Raw genomic sequence first — 17,497 nt, forward strand, 5'->3', positions numbered from 1 at the left:
GCCGCACACGCAAGTCTGAGGGCTTGGGTCATTCATGTGTTCTCCAGTCTGAGGCGCCGTGACCCTTGCCGCACACGCAAGTCTGAGGGCTTGGGTCATTCATGTTTTCTCCAGTCTGAGGCGCCGTGACCCTTGCCGCACACGCAAGTCTGAGGGCTTGGGTCATTCATGTGTTCTCCAGTCTGAGGCGCCGTGACCCTTGCCGCACACGCAAGTCTGAGGGCTTGGGTCATTCACGTATTCTCCAGTCTGAGGCATGTGACCCTTGCTGCACACGCAAGTCTGAGGGCTTGGGTCATTCACGTATTCTCCAGTCTAAGGCGCCGTGACCCTTGCCGCACACGCAAGTCTGAGGGCTTGGGTCCTTCAAGTGTTCTCCAGTCTGAGGCAGCGTGACCCTTGCCGCACACGCAAGTCTGAGGGCTTGGGTCATTCACGTGTTCTCCAGTCTGAGGCGACGTGACCCTTGCCGCACACGCAAGTCTGAGGGCTTGGGTCCTTCACGTCTTCTCCAGTCTGAGGCGCCGTGACCCTTGCCGCACAGGCAAGTCTGAGGGCTTGGGTCATTCACGTGTTCTCCAGTCTGAGGCGCCGTGACCCTTGCCGCACACGCAAGTCTGAGGGCTTGGGTCATTCACGTATTCTCCAGTCTGAGGCACTGTGACCCTTGCCGCACACGCAAGTCTGAGGGCTTGGGTCATTCACTTATTCTCCAGTCTAAGGCGCCGTGACCCTTGCCGCACACGCAAGTCTGAGGGCTTGGGTACTTCACATGTTCTCCAGTCTGAGGCGCCGTGACCCTTGCCGCACACGCAAGTCTGAGGGCTTGGGTCCTTCAAGTGTTCTCCAGTATGAGGCGCCGTGACCCTTGCCGCACACGCAAGTCTGAGGGCTTGGGTCCTTCAAGTGTTCTCCAGTATGAGGCGCTGTGACCCTTGCCGCACACGCAAGTCTGAGGGCTTGGGTCATTCACGTGTTCTCCAGTCTGAGGCGACGTGACCCTTGTCGCACATGCAAGTCTGAGGGCTTGGGTCATTCACGTGTTCTCCAGTCTGAGGCGACGTGACCCTTGTCGCACATGCAAGTCTGAGGGCTTGGGTCCTTCACGTCTTCTCCAGTCTGAGGCGCCGTGACCCTTGCCGCACACGCAAGTCTGAGGGCTTGGGTCCTTCACGTCTTCTCCAGTCTGAGGCGCCGTGACCCTTGCCACACACGCAAGTCTGAGGGCTTGGGTCATTCACGTGTTCTCCAGTCCGAGGCGCCGTGACCCTTGCCTCACACGCAAGTCTGAGGGCTTGGGTCATTCATGTGTTCTCCAGTCTGAGGCGCCATGACCCTTGCCGCACACGCAAGTCTGAGGGCTTGGGTCATTCACGTATTCTCCAGTCTGAGGCATGTGACCCTTGCTGCACACGCAAGTCTGAGGGCTTGGGTCATTCACGTATTCTCCAGTCTAAGGCGCCGTGACCCTTGCCGCACACGCAAGTCTGAGGGCTTGGGTCCTTCAAGTGTTCTCCAGTCTGAGGCAGCGTGACCCTTGCCGCACACGCAAGTCTGAGGGCTTGGGTCATTCACGTGTTCTCCAGTCTGAGGCGACGTGACCCTTGCCGCACACGCAAGTCTGAGGGCTTGGGTCCTTCACGTCTTCTCCAGTCTGAGGCGCCGTGACCCTTGCCGCACAGGCAAGTCTGAGGGCTTGGGTCCTTCACGTCTTCTCCAGTCTGAGGCGCCATGACCCTTGCCGCACACGCAAGTCTGAGGGCTTGGGTCATTCACGTGTTCTCCAGTCCGAGGCGCCGTGACCCTTGCCGCACATGCAAGTCTGAGTGCTTGGGTCATTCACGTCTTCTCCAGTCCGAGGCGCCGTGACCCTTGCCGCACACGCAAGTCTGAGGGCTTGGGTCATTCATGTCTTCTCCAGTCCGAGGCGTCGTGACTCTTGCGGCACACGCAAGTCTGCGGGCATGGGTCATTCATGTGTTCTCCAGTCTGAGACACCGTGACACGCGCTGCACACGCAAGTCTGAGGGCTTGGGTCATTCATGTGTTCTCCAGTCTGAGGCGCCGTGACCCTTGCCGCACATGCTAGTCTGAGGGCTTGGGTCCTTCATGTGTTCTCCAGTCTGAGGCGCCGTGACCCTTGCCACACACGCAAGTCTGAGGGCTTGGGTCATTCATGTGTTCTCCAGTCTGAGGCGCTGTGACCCTTGCCGCACACGCAAGTCTGAGGGCTTGGGTCATTCATGTGTTCTCCAGTCTGAGGCGCCGTGACCCTTGCCGCACATGCAAGTCTGAGGGCTTGGGTCCTTCACGTCTTCTCCAGTCTGAGGCGCCGTAACCCTTGCCGCACACGCAAGTCTGAGGGCTTGGGTCATTCACGTGTTCTCCAGTCCGAGGCGCCGTGACCCTTGCCGCACACGCAAGTCTGAGGGCTTGGGTCATTCACGTCTTCTCCAATCCGAGGCACCGTGACCCTTGCCGGTACACGCAAGTCTGAGGGCTTGGGTCATTCATTTCTTCTCCAGTCCGAGGCGCCGTGACTCTTGCCGCACACGCAAGTCTGAGGGCATGGGTCATTCATGTGTTCTCCAGTCTGAGGCACCGTGACGCGCGCCGCACACGCATGTCTGAGGGCTTGGGTCCTTCATGTGTTCTCCAGTCTGAGGCGCCATGACCCTTGCCACACACTCAAGTCCGAGGGCTTGGGTCATTCATGTGTTCTCCAGTCTGAGGCACTGTGACCCTTGCCGCACACACAAGTCTGAGGGCTTGGGTCATTCATGTGTTCTCCAGTCTGAGGCGCCGTGACCCTTGCTGCACACGCAAGTCTGAGGGCTTGGGTCATTCATGTCTTCTCCAGTCTGAGGCGCCTTGACCCTTGTCGCACACGCAAGTCTGAGGGCTTGGGTCATTCATGTGTTCTCCAGTCTGAGGCGCCGTGACCCTTGCCGCACACGCAAGTCTGAGGGCTTGGGTCCTTCAAGTGTTCTCCAGTCTGAGGCGCCGTGACCCTTGCCGCACATGCAAGTCTGAGGGCTTGGGTCATTCACGTGTTCTCCAGTCTGAGGCGACGTGACCCTTGCCGCACACGCAAGTCTGAGGGCTTGGGTCCTTCACGTCTTCTCCAGTCTGAGGCGCCGTGACCCTTGCCGCACACGCAAGTCTGAGGGCTTGGGTCATTCATTTGTTCTCCAGTCTGAGGCGCCGTGACCCTTGCCGCACACACAAGTCTGAGGGCTTGGGTCATTCACGTGTTCTCCAGTCTGAGGCGCCGTGACCCTTGCTGCACACGCAAGTCTGAGGGCTTGGGTCATTCACGTCTTCTCCAGTCCGAGGCGCCGTGACCCTTGCCGCACACGCAAGTCTGAGGGCTTGGGTCATTCATGTATTCTCCAGTCCGAGGCGCCGTGACTCTTGCCGCACACGCAAGTCTGAGGGCTTGGGTCATTCATGTGTTCTCCAGTCTGAGGCACCGTGACCCGCGCCGCACACGCAAGTCTGAGGGCTTGGGTCATTCATGTGTTCTCCAGTCTGAGGCGCCGTGACCCTTGTCGCACACGCAAGTCTGAGGGCTTGGGTCCTTCATGTGTTCTCCAGTCTGAGGCGCTGTGACCCTTGCCTCACACGCAAGTCTGAGGGCTTGGGTCATTCATGTCTTCTCCAGTCTGAGGCGCCGTGACCCTTGCCGCACACGCAAGTCTGAGGGCTTGGGTCATTCATGTCTTCTCCAGTCTGAGGCGCCGTGACCCTTGCCGCACATGCAAGTCTGAGGGCTTGGGTCATTCATGTCTTCTCCAGTCTGAGGTGCTGTGACCCTTGCCGCACACGCAAGTCTGAGTGCTTGGGTCATTCATGTCTTCTCCAGTCTGAGGCGCCATGACCCTTGCCGCAAACGCAAGTCTGAGGGCTTGGGTCATTCATGTCTTCTCCAGTCTGAGGTGCCGTGACCCTTGCCGCACACGCAAGTCTGAGGGCTTGGGTCCTTCATGTCTTCTCCAGTCTGAGGCGCCGTGACCCTTGCCGCACACGCAAGTCTGAGGGCTTGGGTCATTCATGTGTTCTCCAGTCTGAGGCGCCGTGACCCTTGCCGCACACGCAAGTCTGAGGGCTTGGGTCATTCACGTCTTCTCCAGTCTGAGGCACCGTGACCCTTGCCGCACACGCAAGTCTGAGGGTTTGGGTCATTCATGTCTTCTCCAGTCCGAGGCGCCATGACTCTTGCCGCACACGCAAGTCTGAGGACATGGGTCATTCATGTGTTCTCCAGTCTGAGGCACCGTGACCCTTGCCGCACACGCAAGTCTGAGGGCTTGGGTCATTCACGGCTTCTCCAGTCTGAGGTGCCGTGACCCTTGCCGCACACGCAAGTCTGAGGGCTTGGGTCATTCATATCTTCTCCAGTCTGAGGCACTGTGACCCTTGCCGCACACGCAAGTCTGAGTGCTGGGGTCATTCATGTCTTCTCCAGTCTGAGGCGCCGTGACCCTTGCCGCACATGCAAGTCTGAGGGCTTGGGTCATTCATATCTTCTCCAGTCTGAGGTTCCGTGACCCTTGCCGCACACGCAAGTCTGAGGCCTTGGGTCATTCATGTCTTCTCCAGTCTGAGGCGCTGTTACCCTTGCCGCACACGCAAGTCTGAGGGCTTGGGTCATTCATGTCTTCTCCAGTCTGAGGCGCCTTGACCCTTGCCGCACACGCAAGTCTGAGGGCTTGGGTCATTCATGTGTTCTCCAGTCTGAGGCGCTGTGACCTGCGCCGCACACGCAAGTCTGAGGGCTTGGGTCATTCATGTGTTCTCCAGTCTGAGGCGCCGTGACCCTTGCCGCACACGCAAGTCTGAGGGCTTGGGTCATTCATGTGTTCTCCAGTCTGAGGCGCCGTGACCCTTGCCGCACACGCAAGTCTGAGGGCTTGGGTCATTCATGTTTTCTCCAGTCTGAGGCGCCGTGACCCTTGCCGCACACGCAAGTCAGAGGGCTTGGGTACTTCACATGTTCTCCAGTCTGAGGCGCCGTGACCCTTGCCGCACACGCAAGTCTGAGGGCTTGGGTCCTTCAAGTGTTCTCCAGTACGAGGCGCCGTGACCCTTGCCGCACACGCAAGTCTGAGGGCTTGGGTCATTCACGTGTTCTCCAGTCTGAGGCGACGTGACCCTTGCCGCACATGCAAGTCTGAGGGCTTGGGTCCTTCACGTCTTCTCCAGTCTGAGGCGCCGTGACCCTTGCCGCACACGCAAGTCTGAGGGCTTGGGTCCTTCACGTCTTCTCCAGTCTGAGGCGCCGTGACCCTTGCCGCACACGCAAGTCTGAGGGCTTGGGTCATTCACGTGTTCTCCAGTCCGAGGCGCCGTGACCCTTGCCTCACACGCAAGTCTGAGGGCTTGGGTCATTCATGTGTTCTCCAGTCTGAGGCGCCGTGACCCTTGCCGCACACGCAAGTCTGAGGGCTTGGGTCATTCATGTGTTCTCCAGTCTGAGGCGCCGTGACCCTTGCCGCACACGCAAGTCTGAGGGCTTGGGTCATTCATGTTTTCTCCAGTCTGAGGCGCCGTGACCCTTGCCGCACACGCAAGTCTGAGGGCTTGGGTCATTCATGTGTTCTCCAGTCTGAGGCGCCGTGACCCTTGCCGCACACGCAAGTCTGAGGGCTTGGGTCATTCACGTGTTCTCCAGTCCGAGGCGCCGTGACCCTTGCCGCACACGCAAGTCTGAGGGCTTGGGTCATTCACGTCTTCTCCAATCCGAGGCACCGTGACCCTTGCCGGTACACGCAAGTCTGAGGGCTTGGGTCATTCATTTCTTCTCCAGTCCGAGGCGCCGTGACTCTTGCCGCACACGCAAGTCTGAGGGCATGGGTCATTCATGTGTTCTCCAGTCTGAGGCACCGTGACGCGCGGCGCACACGCAAGTCTGAGGGCTTGGGTCCTTCATGTGTTCTCCAGTCTGAGGCGCCATGACCCTTGCCACACACTCAAGTCCGAGGGCTTGGGTCATTCATGTGTTCTCCAGTCTGAGGCACTGTGACCCTTGCCGCACACACAAGTCTGAGGGCTTGGGTCATTCATGTGTTCTCCAGTCTGAGGCGCCGTGACCCTTGCTGCACACGCAAGTCTGAGGGCTTGGGTCATTCATGTCTTCTCCAGTCTGAGGCGCCTTGACCCTTGTCGCACACGCAAGTCTGAGGGCTTGGGTCATTCATGTGTTCTCCAGTCTGAGGCGCCGTGACCCTTGCCGCACACGCAAGTCTGAGGGCTTGGGTCCTTCAAGTGTTCTCCAGTCTGAGGCGCCGTGACCCTTGCCGCACATGCAAGTCTGAGGGCTTGGGTCATTCACGTGTTCTCCAGTCTGAGGCGACGTGACCCTTGCCGCACACGCAAGTCTGAGGGCTTGGGTCCTTCACGTCTTCTCCAGTCTGAGGCGCCGTGACCCTTGCCGCACACGCAAGTCTGAGGGCTTGGGTCATTCATTTGTTCTCCAGTCTGAGGCGCCGTGACCCTTGCCGCACACACAAGTCTGAGGGCTTGGGTCATTCACGTGTTCTCCAGTCTGAGGCGCCGTGACCCTTGCTGCACACGCAAGTCTGAGGGCTTGGGTCATTCACGTCTTCTCCAGTCCGAGGCGCCGTGACCCTTGCCGCACACGCAAGTCTGAGGGCTTGGGTCATTCATGTATTCTCCAGTCCGAGGCGCCGTGACTCTTGCCGCACACGCAAGTCTGAGGGCTTGGGTCATTCATGTGTTCTCCAGTCTGAGGCACCGTGACCCGCGCCGCACACGCAAGTCTGAGGGCTTGGGTCATTCATGTGTTCTCCAGTCTGAGGCGCCGTGACCCTTGTCGCACACGCAAGTCTGAGGGCTTGGGTCCTTCATGTGTTCTCCAGTCTGAGGCGCTGTGACCCTTGCCTCACACGCAAGTCTGAGGGCTTGGGTCATTCATGTCTTCTCCAGTCTGAGGCGCCGTGACCCTTGCCGCACACGCAAGTCTGAGGGCTTGGGTCATTCATGTCTTCTCCAGTCTGAGGCGCCGTGACCCTTGCCGCACATGCAAGTCTGAGGGCTTGGGTCATTCATGTCTTCTCCAGTCTGAGGTGCTGTGACCCTTGCCGCACACGCAAGTCTGAGTGCTTGGGTCATTCATGTCTTCTCCAGTCTGAGGCGCCATGACCCTTGCCGCAAACGCAAGTCTGAGGGCTTGGGTCATTCATGTCTTCTCCAGTCTGAGGTGCCGTGACCCTTGCCGCACACGCAAGTCTGAGGGCTTGGGTCCTTCATGTCTTCTCCAGTCTGAGGCGCCGTGACCCTTGCCGCACACGCAAGTCTGAGGGCTTGGGTCATTCATGTGTTCTCCAGTCTGAGGCGCCGTGACCCTTGCCGCACACGCAAGTCTGAGGGCTTGGGTCATTCACGTCTTCTCCAGTCTGAGGCACCGTGACCCTTGCCGCACACGCAAGTCTGAGGGTTTGGGTCATTCATGTCTTCTCCAGTCCGAGGCGCCATGACTCTTGCCGCACACGCAAGTCTGAGGACATGGGTCATTCATGTGTTCTCCAGTCTGAGGCACCGTGACCCTTGCCGCACACGCAAGTCTGAGGGCTTGGGTCATTCACGGCTTCTCCAGTCTGAGGTGCCGTGACCCTTGCCGCACACGCAAGTCTGAGGGCTTGGGTCATTCATATCTTCTCCAGTCTGAGGCACTGTGACCCTTGCCGCACACGCAAGTCTGAGTGCTGGGGTCATTCATGTCTTCTCCAGTCTGAGGCGCCGTGACCCTTGCCGCACATGCAAGTCTGAGGGCTTGGGTCATTCATATCTTCTCCAGTCTGAGGTTCCGTGACCCTTGCCGCACACGCAAGTCTGAGGCCTTGGGTCATTCATGTCTTCTCCAGTCTGAGGCGCTGTTACCCTTGCCGCACACGCAAGTCTGAGGGCTTGGGTCATTCATGTCTTCTCCAGTCTGAGGCGCCTTGACCCTTGCGGCACACGCAAGTCTGAGGGCTTGGGTCATTCATGTGTTCTCCAGTCTGAGGCGCTGTGACCTGCGCCGCACACGCAAGTCTGAGGGCTTGGGTCATTCATGTGTTCTCCAGTCTGAGGCGCCGTGACCCTTGCCGCACACGCAAGTCTGAGGGCTTGGGTCATTCATGTGTTCTCCAGTCTGAGGCGCCGTGACCCTTGCCGCACACGCAAGTCTGAGGGCTTGGGTCATTCATGTTTTCTCCAGTCTGAGGCGCCGTGACCCTTGCCGCACACGCAAGTCAGAGGGCTTGGGTACTTCACATGTTCTCCAGTCTGAGGCGCCGTGACCCTTGCCGCACACGCAAGTCTGAGGGCTTGGGTCCTTCAAGTGTTCTCCAGTACGAGGCGCCGTGACCCTTGCCGCACACGCAAGTCTGAGGGCTTGGGTCATTCACGTGTTCTCCAGTCTGAGGCGACGTGACCCTTGCCGCACATGCAAGTCTGAGGGCTTGGGTCCTTCACGTCTTCTCCAGTCTGAGGCGCCGTGACCCTTGCCGCACACGCAAGTCTGAGGGCTTGGGTCCTTCACGTCTTCTCCAGTCTGAGGCGCCGTGACCCTTGCCGCACACGCAAGTCTGAGGGCTTGGGTCATTCACGTGTTCTCCAGTCCGAGGTGCCGTGACCCTTGCCTCACACGCAAGTCTGAGGGCTTGGGTCATTCATGTGTTCTCCAGTCTGAGGCGCCGTGACCCTTGCCGCACACGCAAGTCTGAGGGCTTGGGTCATTCATGTGTTCTCCAGTCTGAGGCGCCGTGACCCTTGCCGCACACGCAAGTCTGAGGGCTTGGGTCATTCATGTTTTCTCCAGTCTGAGGCGCCGTGACCCTTGCCGCACACGCAAGTCTGAGGGCTTGGGTCATTCATGTGTTCTCCAGTCTGAGGCGCCGTGACCCTTGCCGCACACGCAAGTCTGAGGGCTTGGGTCATTCACGTATTCTCCAGTCTGAGGCACCGTGACCCTTGCTGCACACGCAAGTCTGAGGGCTTGGGTCATTCACGTATTCTCCAGTCTAAGGCGCCGTGACCCTTGCCGCACACGCAAGTCTGAGGGCTTGGGTCCTTCAAGTGTTCTCCAGTCTGAGGCAGCGTGACCCTTGCCGCACACGCAAGTCTGAGGGCTTGGGTCATTCACGTGTTCTCCAGTCTGAGGCGACGTGACCCTTGCCGCACACGCAAGTCTGAGGGCTTGGGTCCTTCACGTCTTCTCCAGTCTGAGGCGCCGTGACCCTTGCCGCACAGGCAAGTCTGAGGGCTTGGGTCCTTCACGTCTTCTCCAGTCTGAGGCGCCGTGACCCTTGCCGCACACGCAAGTCTGAGGGCTTGGGTCATTCACGTGTTCTCCAGTCCGAGGCGCCGTGACCCTTGCCGCACACGCAAGTCTGAGTGCTTGGGTCATTCATGTCTTCTCCAGTCCGAGGCGCCGTGACCCTTGCCGCACACGCAAGTCTGAGGGCTTGGGTCATTCATGTCTTCTCCAGTCCGAGGCGCCGTGACTCTTGCCGCACACGCAAGTCTGAGGGCATGGGTCATTCATGTGTTCTCCAGTCTGAGACACCGTGACACGCGCCGCACACGCAAGTCTGATGGCTTGGGTCATTCATGTGTTCTCCAGTCTGAGGCGCCGTGACCCTTGCCGCACATGCTAGTCTGAGGGCTTGGGTCCTTCATGTGTTCTCCAGTCTGAGGCGCCGTGACCCTTGCCACACACGCAAGTCTGAGGGCTTGGGTCATTCATGTGTTCTCCAGTCTGAGGCGCTGTGACCCTTGCCGCACACGCAAGTCTGAGGGCTTGGGTCATTCATGTGTTCTCCAGTCTGAGGCGCCGTGACCCTTGCCGCACATGCAAGTCTGAGGGCTTGGGTCCTTCACGTCTTCTCCAGTCTGAGGCGCCGTAACCCTTGCCGCACACGCAAGTCTGAGGGCTTGGGTCATTCACGTGTTCTCCAGTCCGAGGCGCCGTGACCCTTGCCGCACATGCAAGTCTGAGGGCTTGGGTCATTCACGTCTTCTCCAATCCGAGGCACCGTGACCCTTGCCGGTACACGCAAGTCTGAGGGCTTGGGTCATTCATTTCTTCTCCAGTCCGAGGCGCCGTGACTCTTGCCGCACACGCAAGTCTGAGGGCATGGGTCATTCATGTGTTCTCCAGTCTGAGACACCGTGACACGTGCCGCACACGCAAGTCGGAGGGCTTGGGTCATTCATGTGTTCTCCAGTCTGAGGCGCCGTGACCCTTGCCGCACACGCAAGTCTGAGGGCTTGGGTCCTTCAAGTGTTCTCCAGTCTGAGGCGCCGTGACCCTTGCCGCACACGCAAGTCTGAGGGCTTGGGTCATTCACGTGTTCTCCAGTCTGAGGCGACGTGACCCTTGCCGCACACGCAAGTCTGAGGGCTTGGGTCATTCATGTCTTCTCCAGTCTGAGGCAACGTGACCCTTGCCGCACACGCAAGTCTGAGGGCTTGGGTCATTCATGTGTTCTCCAGTCTAAGGCGCCGTGACCCTTGCCGCACACGCAAGTCTGAGGGCTTGGGTCCTTCATGTCTTCTCCAGTCTGAGGCGCCGTGACCCTTGCCGCACACGCAAGTCTGAGGGCTTGGGTCATTCATGTGTTCTCCAGTCCGAGGCGCCGTGACCCTTGCTGCACACGCAAGTCTGAGGGCTTGGGTCATTCACGTCTTCTCCAGTCTGAGGCTCCGTGACCCTTGCCGCACACGCAAGTCTGAGGGCTTGGGTCATTCATGTGTTCTCTAGTCTGAGGCGCCGTGACCCGCGCCGCACACACAAGTCTGCGGGCTTGGGTCATTCATGTGTTCTCCAGTCTGAGGCGCCGTGACCCTTGCCGCACACGCAAGTCTGAGGGCTTAGGTCATTCATGTGTTCTCCAGTCTGAGGCACCGTGACCCGCGCCGCACATGCAAGTCTGAGGGCTTGGGTCCTTCATGTCTTCTCCAGTCTGAGGCTCCGTGACCCTTGCCACACACGCAAGTCTGAGGGCTTGGGTCATTCATGTGTTCTCCAGTCTGAGGCGCTGTGACCCTTGCCGCACACGCAAGTCTGAGGGTTTGGGTCAGTCATGTGTTCTCCAGTCTGAGGCGCCGTGACCCTTGCCGCATACGCAAGTCTGAGGGCTTGGGTCATTCATGTCTTCTCCAGTCTGAGGCGCCTTGACCCTTGTCGCACACGCAAATCTGAGGGCTTGGGTCATTCATGTCTTCTCCAGTCTGAGGCGCCGTGACCCTTGCCGCACACGCAAGTCTGAGGGCTTGGGTCATTCATGTTTTCTCCAGTCTTAGGCGCCGTGACCCTTGCCGCTCACGCAAGTCTGAGGGCTTGGGTCCTTCACGTCTTCTCCAGTCTGAGGCGCCGTGACCCTTGCCGCACACGCAAGTCTGACGGCTTGGGTCCTTCACGTCTTCTCCAGTCAGAGGCGCCGTGACCCTTGCCGCACACGCAAGTCTGAGGGCTTGGGTCATTCACGTGTTCTCCAGTCCGAGGCGCCGTGACCCTTGCTGCACACGCAAGTCTGAGGGCTTGGGTCATTCACGTCTTCTCCAGTCCGAGGCGCCGTGACCCGCGCCGCACACGCAAGTCTGAGGGCTTGGGTCATTCATGTCTTCTCCAGTCCGAGGCGCCGTGACTCTTGCCGCACACGCAAGTCTGAGGGCTTGGGTCATTCATGTGTTCTCCAGTCTGAGGCACCGTGACCCGCGTCGCACACGCAAGTCTGAGGGCTTGGGTCATTCCTGTCTTCTCCAGTCTGAGGCACCGTGACCCTTGCCGCACACGCAAGTCTGAGGGCTTGGGTCCTTCATGTGTTCTCCAGTCTGAGGCGCTGTGACCCTTGCCTCACACGCAAGTCTGAGGGCTTGGCTAATTCATGTCTTTTCCAGTCTGAGGCGCCGTGACCCTTGCCGCACACGCAAGTCTGAGGGCTTGGGTCATTCATGTCTTTTCCAGTCTGAGGCGCTGTGACCCTTGCCGCACACGCAAGTCTGAGGGCTTGGGTCATTCATGTCTTCTCCAGTCTGAGGCGCCTTGACCCTTGCCGCACACGCAAGTCTGAGGGCTTGGGTCATTCATGTGTTCTCCAGTCTGAGGCGCCGTGACCCGCGCCGCACACGCAAGTCTGAGGGCTTGGGTCATTCATGTGTTCTCCAGTCTGAGGCGCCGTGACCCTTGCCACACACGCAAGTCTGAGGGCTTGGGTCATTGATTTGTTCTCCAGTCTGAGGCGCCGTGACCCTTGCCGCACACGCAAGTCTGAGGGCTTGGGTCATTCATGTCTTCTCCAGTCCGAGGCGCCGTGACTCTTGCCGCACACGCAAGTCTGAGGGCATGGGTAATTCATGTGTTCTCCAGTCTGAGGCACCGTGACACACACCGCACACGCAAGTCTGAGGGCCTGGGTCATTCATGTGTTTTCCAGTCTGAGGCGCTGTGACCCTTGCCGCACACGCAAGTCTGAGGGCTTGGGTCCTTCATGTGTTCTCCAGTCTGAGGAGCCGGGACCCTTGCCACACGCGCAAGTCTGAGGGCTTGGGTCTTTCATGTGTTCTCCAGTCTGAGGCGCTGTGACCCTTGCCGCACACGCAAGTCTGAGGGCTTGGGTCATTCATGTGTTCTCCAGTCTGAGGCGCCGTGACCCTTGCCGCACATGCAAGTCTGAGGGCTTGGGTCCTTCACGTCTTCTCCAGTCTGAGGCGCCGTGATCCTTGCCGCACACGCAAGTCTGAGGGCTTGGGTCATTCACGTGTTCTCCAGTCCGAGGCGCCGTGACACTTGCCGCACACGCAAGTCTGAGGGCTTGGGTCATTCACGTCTTCTCTAATCCGAGGCGCCGTGACCCTTGCCGCACACGCAAGTCTGAGGGCTTGGGTCATTCATTTCTTCTCCAGTCCGAGGCGTCGTGACTCTTGCCGCACACGCAAGTCTGAGGGCATGGGTCATTCATGTGTTCTCCAGTCTGAGACACCGTGACACGCGCCGCACACGCAAGTCGGAGGGCTTGGGTCATTCATGTGTTCTCCAGTCTGAGGCGCCGTGACCCTTGCTGCACACGCAAGTCTGAGGGCTTGGGTCCTTCATGTGTTCTCCAGTCTAAGGTGCCGTGATCCTTGCCACACACGCAAGTCTGAGGGCTTGGGTCATTCATGTGTTCTCCAGTCTGAGGCGCTGTGACCCTTGCCGCACACGCAAGTCTGAGGGCTTGGGTCATTCATGTGTTCTCCAGTCTGAGGCGCCGTGACCCTTGCCGCACACGCAAGTCTGAGGGCTTGGGTCATTCATGTCTTCTCCAGTCTGAGGCGCCTTGACCCTTGTCGCACACGCAAGTCTGAGGGCTTGGGTCATTCATGTGTTCTCCAGTCTGAGGCGCCGTGACCCTTGCCGCACACACAAGTCTGAGGGCTTGGGTCCTTCAAGTGTTCTCCAGTCTGAGGCGCCATGACCCTTGCCGCACACGCAAGTCTGAGGGCTTGGGTCATTCATGTGTTCTCCAGTCCGAGGCGACATGACCCTTGCCGCACACGCAAGTCTGAGGACTTGGGTCCTTCATGTCTTTTCCCCAAGTCTGAGGCGCCTTGACCCTTGCCGCACACGCAAGTCTGAGGGCTTGGGTCATTCATGTGTTCTCCAGTCTGAGGCGCCGTGACCCTTGCCGCACACGCAAGTCTGAGGGCTTGGGTCATTCATGTCTTCTCCAGTCTGAGGCGCCTTGACCCTTGTCGCACACGCAAATCTGAGGGCTTGGGTCATTCATGTCTTCTCCAGTCTGAGGCGCCGTGACCCTTGCCGCACACGCAAGTCTGAGGGCTTGGGTCATTCATGTTTTCTCCAGTCTTAGGCGCCGTGACCCTTGCCGCTCACGCAAGTCTGAGGCCTTGGGTCATTCACGTGTTCTCCAGTCTGAGGCGACGTGACCCTTGCCGCACACGCAAGTCTGAGGGCTTGGGTCCTTCACGTCTTCTCCAGTCTGAGGCGCCGTGACCCTTGCCGCACACGCAAGTCTGACGGCTTGGGTCCTTCACGTCTTCTCCAGTCAGAGGCGCCGTGACCCTTGCCGCACACGCAAGTCTGAGGGCTTGGGTCATTCACGTGTTCTCCAGTCCGAGGCGCCGTGACCCTTGCTGCACACGCAAGTCTGAGGGCTTGGGTCATTCACGTCTTCTCCAGTCCGAGGCGCCGTGACCCGCGCCGCACACGCAAGTCTGAGGGCTTGGGTCATTCATGTCTTCTCCAGTCCGAGGCGCCGTGACTCTTGCCGCACACGCAAGTCTGAGGGCTTGGGTCATTCATGTGTTCTCCAGTCTGAGGCACCGTGACCCGCGTCGCACACGCAAGTCTGAGGGCTTGGGTCATTCCTGTCTTCTCCAGTCTGAGGCACCGTGACCCTTGCCGCACACGCAAGTCTGAGGGCTTGGGTCCTTCATGTGTTCTCCAGTCTGAGGCGCTGTGACCCTTGCCTCACACGCAAGTCTGAGGGCTTGGCTAATTCATGTCTTCTCCAGTCTGAGGCGCCGTGACCCTTGCCGCACACGCAAGTCTGAGGGCTTGGGTCATTCATGTCTTCTCCAGTCTGAGGCGCTGTGACCCTTGCCGCACATGCAAGTCTGAGGGCTTGGGTCATTCATGTCTTCTCCAGTCTGAGGCGCCTTGACCCTTGCCGCACACGCAAGTCTGAGGGCTTGGGTCATTCATGTGTTCTCCAGTCTGAGGCGCCGTGACCTGCGCCGCACACGCAAGTCTGAGGGCTTGGGTCATTCATGTGTTCTCCAGTCTGAGGCGCCGTGACCCTTGCCACACACGCAAGTCTGAGGGCTTGGGTCATTGATTTGTTCTCCAGTCTGAGGCGCCGTGACCCTTGCCGCACACGCAAGTCTGAGGGCTTGGGTCATTCATGTCTTCTCCAGTCCGAGGCGCCGTGACTCTTGCCGCACACGCAAGTCTGAGGGCATGGGTAATTCATGTGTTCTCCAGTCTGAGGCACCGTGACACACACCGCACACGCAAGTCTGAGGGCCTGGGTCATTCATGTGTTTTCCAGTCTGAGGCGCTGTGACCCTTGCCGCACACGCAAGTCTGAGGGCTTGGGTCCTTCATGTGTTCTCCAGTCTGAGGAGCCGTGACCCTTGCCACACGCGCAAGTCTGAGGGCTTGGGTCTTTCATGTGTTCTCCAGTCTGAGGCGCTGTGACCCTTGCCGCACATGCAAGTCTGAGGGCTTGGGTCATTCATGTGTTCTCCAGTCTGAGGCGCCGTGACCCTTGCCGCACATGCAAGTCTGAGGGCTTGGGTCCTTCACGTCTTCTCCAGTCTGAGGCGCCGTGATCCTTGCCGCACACGCAAGTCTGAGGGCTTGGGTCATTCACGTGTTCTCCAGTCCGAGGCGCCGTGACACTTGCCGCACACGCAAGTCTGAGGGCTTGGGTCATTCACGTCTTCTCTAATCCGAGGCGCCGTGACCCTTGCCGCACACGCAAGTCTGAGGGCTTGGGTCATTCATTTCTTCTCCAGTCCGAGGCGTCGTGACTCTTGCCGCACACGCAAGTCTGAGGGCATGGGTCATTCATGTGTTCTCCAGTCTGAGACACCGTGACACGCGCCGCACACGCAAGTCGGAGGGCTTGGGTCATTCATGTGTTCTCCAGTCTGAGGCGCCGTGACCCTTGCTGCACACGCAAGTCTGAGGGCTTGGGTCCTTCATGTGTTCTCCAGTCTAAGGTGCCGTGATCCTTGCCACACACGCAAGTCTGAGGGCTTGGGTCATTCATGTGTTCTCCAGTCTGAGGCGCTGTGACCCTTGCAGGACACGCAAGTCTGAGGGCTTGGGTCATTCATGTGTTCTCCAGTCTGAGGCGCCGTGACCCTTGCCGCACACGCAAGTCTGAGGGCTTGGGTCATTCATGTCTTCTCCAGTCTGAGGCGCCTTGACCCTTGTCGCACACGCAAGTCTGAGGGCTTGGGTCATTCATGTGTTCTCCAGTCTGAGGCGCCGTGACCCTTGCCGCACACACAAGTCTGAGGGCTTGGGTCCTTCAAGTGTTCTCCAGTCTGAGGCGCCATGACCCTTGCCGCACACGCAAGTCTGAGGGCTTGGGTCATTCATGTGTTCTCCAGTCCGAGGCGACATGACCCTTGCCGCACACGCAAGTCTGAGGACTTGGGTCCTTCATGTCTTTTCCCCAAGTCTGAGGCGCCTTGACCCTTGCCGCACACGCAAGTCTGAGGGCTTGGGTCATTCATGTGTTCTCCAGTCTGAGACACCGTGACACGCGCCGCACACGCAAGTCGGAGGGCTTGGGTCATTCATGTGTTCTCCAGTCTGAGGCGCCGTGACCCTTGCTGCACACGCAAGTCTGAGGGCTTGGGTCCTTCATGTGTTCTCCAGTCTAAGGTGCCGTGATCCTTGCCACACACGCAAGTCTGAGGGCTTGGGTCATTCATGTGTTCTCCAGTCTGAGGCGCTGTGACCCTTGCCGCACACGCAAGTCTGAGGGCTTGGGTCATTCATGTGTTCTCCAGTCTGAGGCGCCGTGACCCTTGCCGCACACGCAAGTCTGAGGGCTTGGGTCATTCATGTCTTCTCCAGTCTGAGGCGCCTTGACCCTTGTCGCACACGCAAGTCTGAGGGCTTGGGTCATTCATGTGTTCTCCAGTCTGAGGCGCCGTGACCCTTGCCGCACACACAAGTCTGAGGGCTTGGGTCCTTCAAGTGTTCTCCAGTCTGAGGCGCCATGACCCTTGCCGCACACGCAAGTCTGAGGGCTTGGGTCATTCATGTGTTCTCCAGTCCGAGGCGACATGACCCTTGCCGCACACGCAAGTCTGAGGACTTGGGTCCTTCATGTCTTTTCCCCAAGTCTGAGGCGCCTTGACCCTTGCCGCACACGCAAGTCTGAGGGCTTGGGTCATTCATGTGTTCTCCAGTCTGAGGCGCCGTGACCCTTGCCGCACACGCAAGTCTGAGGGCTTGGGTCATTCATGTCTTCTCCAGTCTGAGGCGCCTTGACCCTTGTCGCACACGCAAATCTGAGGGCTTGGGTCATTCATGTCTTCTCCAGTCTGAGGCGCCGTGACCCTTGCCGCACACGCAAGTCTGAGGGCTTGGGTCATTCATGTTTTCTCCAGTCTTAGGCGCCGTGACCCTTGCCGCTCACGCAAGTCTGAGGCCTTGGGTCATTCACGTGTTCTCCAGTCTGAGGCGACGTGACCCTTGCCGCACACGCAAGTCTGAGGGCTTGGGTCCTTCACGTCTTCTCCAGTCTGAGGCGCCGTGACCCTTGCCGCACACGCAAGTCTGACGGCTTGGGTCCTTCACGTCTTCTCCAGTCAGAGGCGCCGTGACCCTTGCCGCACACGCAAGTCTGAGGGCTTGGGTCATTCACGTGTTCTCCAGTCCGAGGCGCCGTGACCCTTGCTGCACACGCAAGTCTGAGGGCTTGGGTCATTCACGTCTTCTCCAGTCCGAGGCGCCGTGACCCGC

Source organism: Lissotriton helveticus, chromosome 12 (assembly GCF_964261635.1).
Source record: "Lissotriton helveticus chromosome 12, aLisHel1.1, whole genome shotgun sequence".
In the NCBI taxonomy this organism is placed as follows: domain Eukaryota; kingdom Metazoa; phylum Chordata; class Amphibia; order Caudata; family Salamandridae; genus Lissotriton; species Lissotriton helveticus.